Source organism: Arachis stenosperma, chromosome 10, assembly GCF_014773155.1.
Source record: "Arachis stenosperma cultivar V10309 chromosome 10, arast.V10309.gnm1.PFL2, whole genome shotgun sequence".
Taxonomy (NCBI): Eukaryota; Viridiplantae; Streptophyta; class Magnoliopsida; order Fabales; family Fabaceae; genus Arachis; species Arachis stenosperma.
In genome coordinates, this window is record NC_080386.1 from 70,078,813 (window position 1) to 70,087,282 (window position 8,470).

Here is an 8,470-nt window from a genome sequence, read left to right on the forward strand (position 1 = left end):
GGAAATAATAGAAAAACTCCCTCCACCAACTAATGTGAAATCTGTTAGAAGTTTCTTGGGGCATGCAGGATTTTATAGAAGGTTTATCAAAGATTTTTCTAAAATAGCCAAACCTTTGAGTAACCTTTTGATGATTGATCAACCTTTTATTTTTGATAAAAATTGTCAGCATGCTTTTGAAACTTTAAAACATAAACTCACAACAGCACCAATTATCACACCTCCGGATTGGAACCTACCATTTGAACTCATGTGTGATGCAAGTGAAATTGCAATTGGTGCTGTACTTGGACAGAAGAAGGGAAACTTGCACCATGTCATATACTATGCAAGTAAAGTATTGAATGAAGCTCAAAAAAACTACACTACAACAGAGAAGGAATTGTTAGCTGTAGTCTATGCATTTGATAAGTTTAGATCGTACTTGATAGGAGCTAAAATTGTGGTTTATACTGATCATGCTGCTCTCAAGTATTTGATGTCAAAGCAGGATGCTAAACCAAGACTCATCAGGTGGATTCTACTCTTACAAGAATTTGACATTGAGGTAAGGGACAGGAAAGGCACTGAAAATCTAGTTGCTGATCATTTGTCAAGGCTGCCACCAGAAACAATTCAAAAGGCTTCATTGCCTGTGAATGAAAGCTTCCCAGATGAACATCTTATGCTGGTTCAACAGACACCATGGTTTGCTGATATAGCTAATTACAAAGTGGGGAGGAAGATACCTCAAGAATTCACTAAGCAACAAGTGAAGAAGCTAATCAATGAAGCAAAGAAGTTCTTGTGGGATGAACCTTACTTGTTCAAAAGATGTTCTGATGGAATAATTAGAAGATGTGTCCCTGAGAGTGAAATGCAAGATATATTATGGCATTGCCATGGCTCTGCGTACGGCGGACACTTTGGTCCAGAGAGAACAGCAGCAAAGATACTACAAAGTGGGTTCTATTGGCCAACCATTTTCAAAGATGCCAGGGAGTTTGTCCACCAATGTAATGAATGCCAAAGAGCAGGAGGATTAACAAGAAGAAATGAGATGCCACAGAACTTCATTTTGGAAGTAGAATTGTTTGATTTATGGGGCATTGATTTCATGGGACCCTTTCCTCCCTCTTATTCATTCAGATATATCTTGGTAGCAGTAGAGTATGTTTCAAAATGGGTGGAAGCCATAGCCACAACCACCTGTGATGCACAAATTGTCCTTCAATTCCTAAAGAAGCACATCTTTACTAGATATGGAGTGCCCAAGGGTCTCATCAGTGATGGTGGTGGCCATTTTTGTAATAGACAAATGGAGAAACTTCTCCACAAATATGGAGTTATTCATAAGGTAGCCACACCATATCATCCCCAAACTAATGGGCAGGCAGAATTAGCAAACAGGGAACTGAAGAAGATCCTAGAAAAGACAGTTGGTAGCACAAGAAAGGATTGGGCTAGGAAGTTGGAAGATGCACTTTGGGCATACCAAACAGCTTTCAAAACTCCTATTGGGAAGTCCCCGTTTCAATTGCTATATGGCAAGTCTTGTCATCTTCCTGTAGAGCTTGAGCACAAAGCCTTTTGGGCCACCAAACTTCTAAATCTAGATTCTGAAGCAGCAGGAGAGAAAAGATTGTTGCAACTGAATGAGCTAGATGAGTTTAGGCTAGAAGCCTATGAAAATACCAAGATATACAAGGAAAAAGCTAAGAGATGGCATGACAGGAAGATTTTGAAGAAAGAGTTCAAACCTGGACAACAAGTTCTCTTGTATAACTCACGGCTCAAGATATTCCCTGGCAAGCTTAAGTCTAAGTGGACTGGTCCATACTTGGTGACTAAGGTTTTTCCTTATGGGAGTATTGAATTGCTAGATGAAGCAACAAAGAATCGGTTTACAGCAAATGGTCATAGAGCAAAACTATACCTAGGGGGGCAATGGAACAAAGAAACAGAAATCCAGAGCCTAAACCCTCCTTGAAGCAAAAACAAAAGATGTCAAGCTAATGACAATAAAAGAGCGCTTGTTGGGAGGCAACCCAACCTGAGGTAGTTTTATTTTTCATAGCTTTTTCAATAAAAATGTTGAATAATTGGTATACATTGCAAGGAGCTAAGTTTGGTGTTGCACACCAAAACAATTTGAGGGAGAATGAAAATTTCTAAGTTTGGTATTCCACCAAAAATATCATTTAACACATTCTCACCTCTTGCATGATTCTAGCTCCAAGCAATCAAATACATTATTCAACTGTTGAATTGTTTTCTAGCTTTTATCTCATTAACCTTTAGCAAGGATACATGGTTTCAAATATGGTTAACTTGGTACATCTGAGACAGTGGCAAAACAATTAAGTTTGGTGTTCACACACTAAAACAAATCCTGAAACCACACTCAGTTTATGCACACTAATCATATAACTAAGGGCTTGAGAAGCAAGCAACTTTGAGGATTATGCAGGACATGAGTTAACAATTGAAGACACTATGCATTTTAACTCAAAGAGAACACAGCAGAAGGAAGAATCAAAGGGCTGCAACTTCAAAGGTTATATCTGAACTTAATCCTTGCTGCTGTGTGTTGTTTTGAACATGGGAACCATTGTATTTCTTGCTAAAGTGTTTATCTAATTGCAAGTGAAATTGTTTGCTGAAAATGCTAAATCTGCACAATGCTTGTTATCCATCACTTAGTTTAAATTTTGTTTTGTTTCCCATATGCTTGAATAAAAGAGTTTGGTTTGAATTGAAAAGTAAAATATCCAATGTTGCATGAGTATGAATGGAAGTTGGTGGTGGTATATGTGTATGATTAAATGCATAACTCATGAAATAATTGTTGCATAATATCATTCTCATCCAATTGTGAGTTAGCTTGCTGTTATAAAAACTCCTATTAATAATGAGAAATCCCTTGGTAACAAAAACAGAAAGAAAAAGGGAAAGAAAAAGCCAAAATTGCAAGAAAAACAAAGAATAAAGGTTGGATACCAATGGCTTGAACCTTAGGACAAATGCCTGTGGTGTTCTTGTACTGAGATCTGCTTGGATGAGTAAATTCTAAGGGGTATTTGAAACCTGGTCACTTAGATCAACTGATTTGGGATGGCCAATTGAAAATCCACAATAAAGAGCAACTTAGATACAAAGCACTTAGTGATCCAAAGAGATGCTGGGCATCAATGATCCTAGGAAGAATTAGTGAGCCAAGTGTCTGTGGTGGAAAGATGTTGAGCAAAAGAAAAGAAAATAAAGCCAAAGGCTATGCTGCAGCATTTGACACCCAACCTCTAAAAGAATAATAAGCTTGTTAAAGCATTATAAGCCAAGAAGAGTTAGCAAGGGAGTAATCAAAAGGTGAGTCTTATAACAGCAAGTTTAGCAAACCTTTGATGCAAAATGTGTATTATGCAGCAGCAACAATAAATGAGTTGTCATTGTCTGCATAAATGCCCCATAGATCAAGTTCTGCTATCTGCATAATAAGGATATGCATTCTTTTCTTATTCATTTCATTTACTCTTAGTTTTGATGCTTGCTTGGGGACAAGCAAGGTTTAAGTTTGGTGTTGTGATGATAAGTCATCATATACCCATTTTTCAAGCTAATTTCACTTGTTTTGTTAGCATTTATGCACCTTCTTGCATCCTAAGTAAGTGATTTGGAGTGAAAATGCATAACTTCTCTAAATCAAGCAACCACTATGAAATTAATGTTAAATCATGAGGTTTAAGCTAATTTTAATTGCATTTTAATTGATTTATAAGCCTCTTGAATTTAGTGATACTTTGAGTGGTTGTTTTGGTTTATTGTAGGTGAAGAAAAGAAAAGAAAATGAAAAGCGTGGCCTAAGAAGCGTAACACAAGAAAAGGAAAGCGTGGCCAAAGAGGAGAGAAGCGTGCCGCATTGCAATGGGGGAAGCAACATTGCCCTCCACAAGGGCAGACTGCCCTCTAGGAGAGCAACATAGAGAACCAAACAAGAATAGGCAACTCTGCCCTGCCCACTACAAGGGCAGAGCACAAAATGGTGCCTTGGGACCAAGAGAAAGCAAACTCTGCCCTGCCCTTGTGGAGGGCAGAATCGGGCTCTATAAGGAAGAAAATCAAGGGGAAAATATCAACCATGCATGCTACAAGGTTCGAACAAGGAACCATGAGGAAGCCAAGCACTAAGGTCCACTACCGTGCCAAGAAGCCAAGAAAAAATAGCGTGTTTGCCTCCTCCCAGTTTCGAACACGGGCCATGAAAGAAAGGACCTTGCCCTGCCCTTGGCGCGGGCAGGGCAGCATTTGGACTTGCGCACCACACACAAAATTCTGGCGCACCAACTTTGAAAGCTGGCGCACCAAACTCTCGTCCCTGGCAGCATCTGGCGCGCAACGCTCCTCCCCTGGCGCACCAAAGCTTTCCTGCCCTGCCCTTGGCGTGGGCAGGGCAGCGTTTTGCGTTCCTGGCGCACCAAAATCAATTCTGGCGCACCAATCTTCAACTCTGGCAGCACCAACGCGCGCACTCCTCAAATCTGGCGCATCAACTTTTCTGCCCTGCCCTTGGCGCGGGCAGGGCAGCATCTGGCCGCACCAACTCGCGCCAGACTCGCACCACGCTGCACCAACTCGCACCATGGCCGCACCAATTGCTAGCACCATGCACCAATTTTCTGCCCTGCCCTCCACAAGGGCAGGGCAGCCTCCTGGGAGTGAATTTTCATGGGCCGAAAATTCAAACTAAAATCCCATTTTAATTCATTTCTTCACCAAATCAAAAGCCCATCCAAAACCCAAAATCCAAGAATAGAAAGTGTATAAATAGGAGTTAGTTTGATGTAATTAGGACCTTTATGCTCATTTTTGAATTTTTACTTTTACCTTGGCTTTTGAATTTTTACTTTCACCTTCCTTTGGAGCTTTGGCTCTCTTGCAATTGTTCTTGAGAGAATTGACCGAGCACTAAGAGGATTAAGGGAGAATTGACTGATCTCCTTCCTCATTCTTACTTGGGCAATTCTACTCTTCTGTTTTTGAGTTTTGGGTGTGTGAAATTGGGGAAGTTCTGTCCCAATTCCCATTCAAACTCTTTTCACTTTGTTTTCTGCAAAATTCAATTCTATTTCTGTTCTTCTATTGCTTCTTCTCTAATTTTTTGTCAATTGTTTAGTTAATTCAGATCTGGGAAGGAAATTGGGTTTTAGGCTCTGCTACCTAAGCCCTTGGGATCCTGAGATCATAATTCACTCTTGGTTCTTCTGTGAACCTTTGCTGCATTTTATTTTCTTTCTGTTTGAATGCTATTTGCTTCTGATTTAAATTCTGCTCAATCAATTGCTGCAATTTACTTCTTCTTTGTTTAGATCTTGCAATCCCATTCCTCAATTCCCTTTTATATTCAAGCCATTTACCTTTCTTGCCATTTAAGTTACTGCAATTTAAGTTTCTTGCACTTTAAGTTTCAGTCATTTACTTTCTTGCTCTTTAAGATTCTGCAATTTTACAATTCTGTTCTTCAATTTACTGCACTTTTCCCTTCCCCCTTTACTTTTACTGTCATTTAATTCTTGTTAAACACAAATCACTCAAACAAAACTTGATTCGCTTGACTAAATCACCCACTAAACTAAAATTGCTCAATCCTTCAATCCCTGTGGGATCGACCTCACTCATGTGAGTTATTATTACTTGATGCGACCCGGTACACTTGCCGGTGAGTTTTGTGTTGGATCATTTTCCACACATCAGGCATCCTACAGAAAACAGACTTAGCTGGAAGAATCTTACAGTGGGCAATCAAGTTATCCGAATTCGATCTTCGACATGAAGCTCGGACAACTATCAAATCATAGTATCTGGCCGACTTCATTACAAAGTACACTGACACTCCGGGAACTCCTACAAAATGGAAACTCTGCATGGATGACTCTTCAAACAAAACTGGGAGTGGTGCAGGTGTAATTATAGAAAAGCAATCAGGGAAGCCAAATCAAAGCCAAATGACCAAGCTGAAAATGAGGCACTACTGGCTGGTTTAAGGCTAGCTAAGATGGTAGGAGCTTACCATATCTAGTGACTCACAAGTAGTCACCTCACAAATAGAAGGGAGCAACCAAGCTGAGGATCCCACTACAAAAAATACCTCGGGTAATTCGGGGGATCCTGGACAAAACCAGAGAACATCTCGGACAATTCAAGGGACCCTGGACAAAAATAGAAAACAGCTCGGACAATTCGGGGAATATGAAGTCCGACACATACCTCGAGAGCAGAATGCCTAAGCTGATGTTCTTTCAAAACTAGACAACACCAAACCAGGGGGCAATAACAGAAGCCTCATCCCGGCTACATTACAAGACCACAACAAGGAAGGAAAACAAATCCTCTCCTCAGAGTCCGGCGACACCAGCTCATAATTCTTTTCCTCATCCCTATCCCTACAAATTCAGAGGAACCTCCTAAGTCGCACACAGTACTCAGGGTCAGCCACAGTAACACGCATTACAACTATGGAATCCAGTCAATCAGACATGCCGACCAGGATCTTAGTAGACATCTCAGTAATATTTTTTCAAGAAGACATAGGTCAACCATGAGGTTATTACCAAACAACTCGGACAAATAATGGAAACAACTCGGACAATAACAGCAAAACATCAAGTGTCAGATACAGCAGTAAAAGGGAAATCCCAGGACTCACACGAAAGTCCAGGGGCACCCTTTGGAGGCAACAATAGGGCAAGAACACAGAGAAGAGAAGCCGACAATCTATACCCAAACAATCCGAACACCTTTCAAACAAAAGGTCAAAACAAAAGCTAGAACTTTTTGTACAAAGGGAGTCAGGCAACAATGAAAAGAAATAGGAACAGCAACCAAATCCTAAGCAAAGCACACATTCTCCTCAAAGGAGAATACGCAAACTTTTTGCAGAAAGAACCAAAGTTCTTCAGATCAAAAGGGAGCTTGGGCTGAAGAGCTCCCACAAGTCCTATGGGCATATCGGACAACTCCACACTTCACCACGGGGGAATCACCCTTCCGATTGACTCGCGAAGTGGAGGCAATGATCCCAGTAGAGATCGAAGAAAGATCCCCCAAAATGATCCTCTACAAAAAAGAGGTCAACTCCCAAATCCAAAGGAAAGAGCTCGACCTACTCCCAGAAGTCCGAGAAAGAGCTCAGATCAGGGAAGAAGCATTAAAACGTCGCATGGCCTTAAGGTGCAAATGAAAGGTAGTACAGAGAAGCTTCACCAATAATGACCTCATCCCAATCCGAAATAATATCAGAACAAGTCGACCGGAAGAAGGAAAGCTAGCAGCTAAATGGAAAGGACGTTGCCAAGTCACGAAAAGTACTGGGGAAAGGCCACCACAAAGTGTCCGACCTCGAGGGGTGAGAGCTACCAAGGTCATGGCATGCCTGCAAAAGGCGCCAGGCCGAGATCTAAAAGATTGCCCGACCTAGAAGGGTAAGCACTAACAGGCACACACTCTTATTCATATCTTCATTTTATTGTTTAAAAGTTCGCAGATTCCCTAAAAAGTTTCCTACCAAGACGTCCGATTACGACAGGTCGGCAAGGTGAAAAACAAATTCACCGCCCGATCACGAAAAAGTCGGCAAGATGAGAACCAAATTCATCGTCTGATTACAAAGCGGCAGGTCGGCAAGGTGAAAACCAACTTCACCGCCCGACCACGATGAAAACCAAATTCATCGTTTGATTTCGACAAAGGCCGACAAAGTGAAAATCAAAATTCACTGCTCAATTAAAACGCATTAATCTGAATCATTCATCATCCGATTATAAAGCAACAGATCGGCAGAAAGTGAAAAACAATTACCCTGCACGGTCACGATAAAGATAACCGTCCGATAAAGGTGAAAACGCGATTCACCCCAAACACGATCTAAAGATGCCAACCACTTTCTACAAATCGGCAAAGATAAACATAGAATAATGTAAGAAGTTATCGAAAGTGATCTAAAATGAACCTGACGAGGTCTTACGGATCGCTAAAATAATAACTTAAGGACTGGTCGAATGTTAAGAAGTCGAACCAAGTCAACCCAAGTTATAAGTAAACCCTGGAAAGAGGTCTGGCCAACCATATTAAAGAGGATTACTTTAACTTAGATGGGCCTGACATAACAAAGTCAGCCCAAAACAAAAAGTTATACAAGTAGTCCCTGAAAGAGATCTGACAAAGATCCCAGAAAGAGGACTACAAAAAATAACTTAAAGGAGACCGACATAACCAAGTTGGACTCCTACCACTAAAAAGTTATACAAGTAGTCCCTAAAAGAGATCTGACAAAAATCCAAGAAAGAGGACTACAAAAAATAACTTAAAGGAGACCGACATAACCAAGTCGGACTCCTACCACTAAAAAGTTATCAAAGTAATCCCTGAAAGAGACCTAAACAAGGTCCAAGAAAGAGGATTACAGAAATAACTCAAGAGAGCCCCGACACGACGAAAG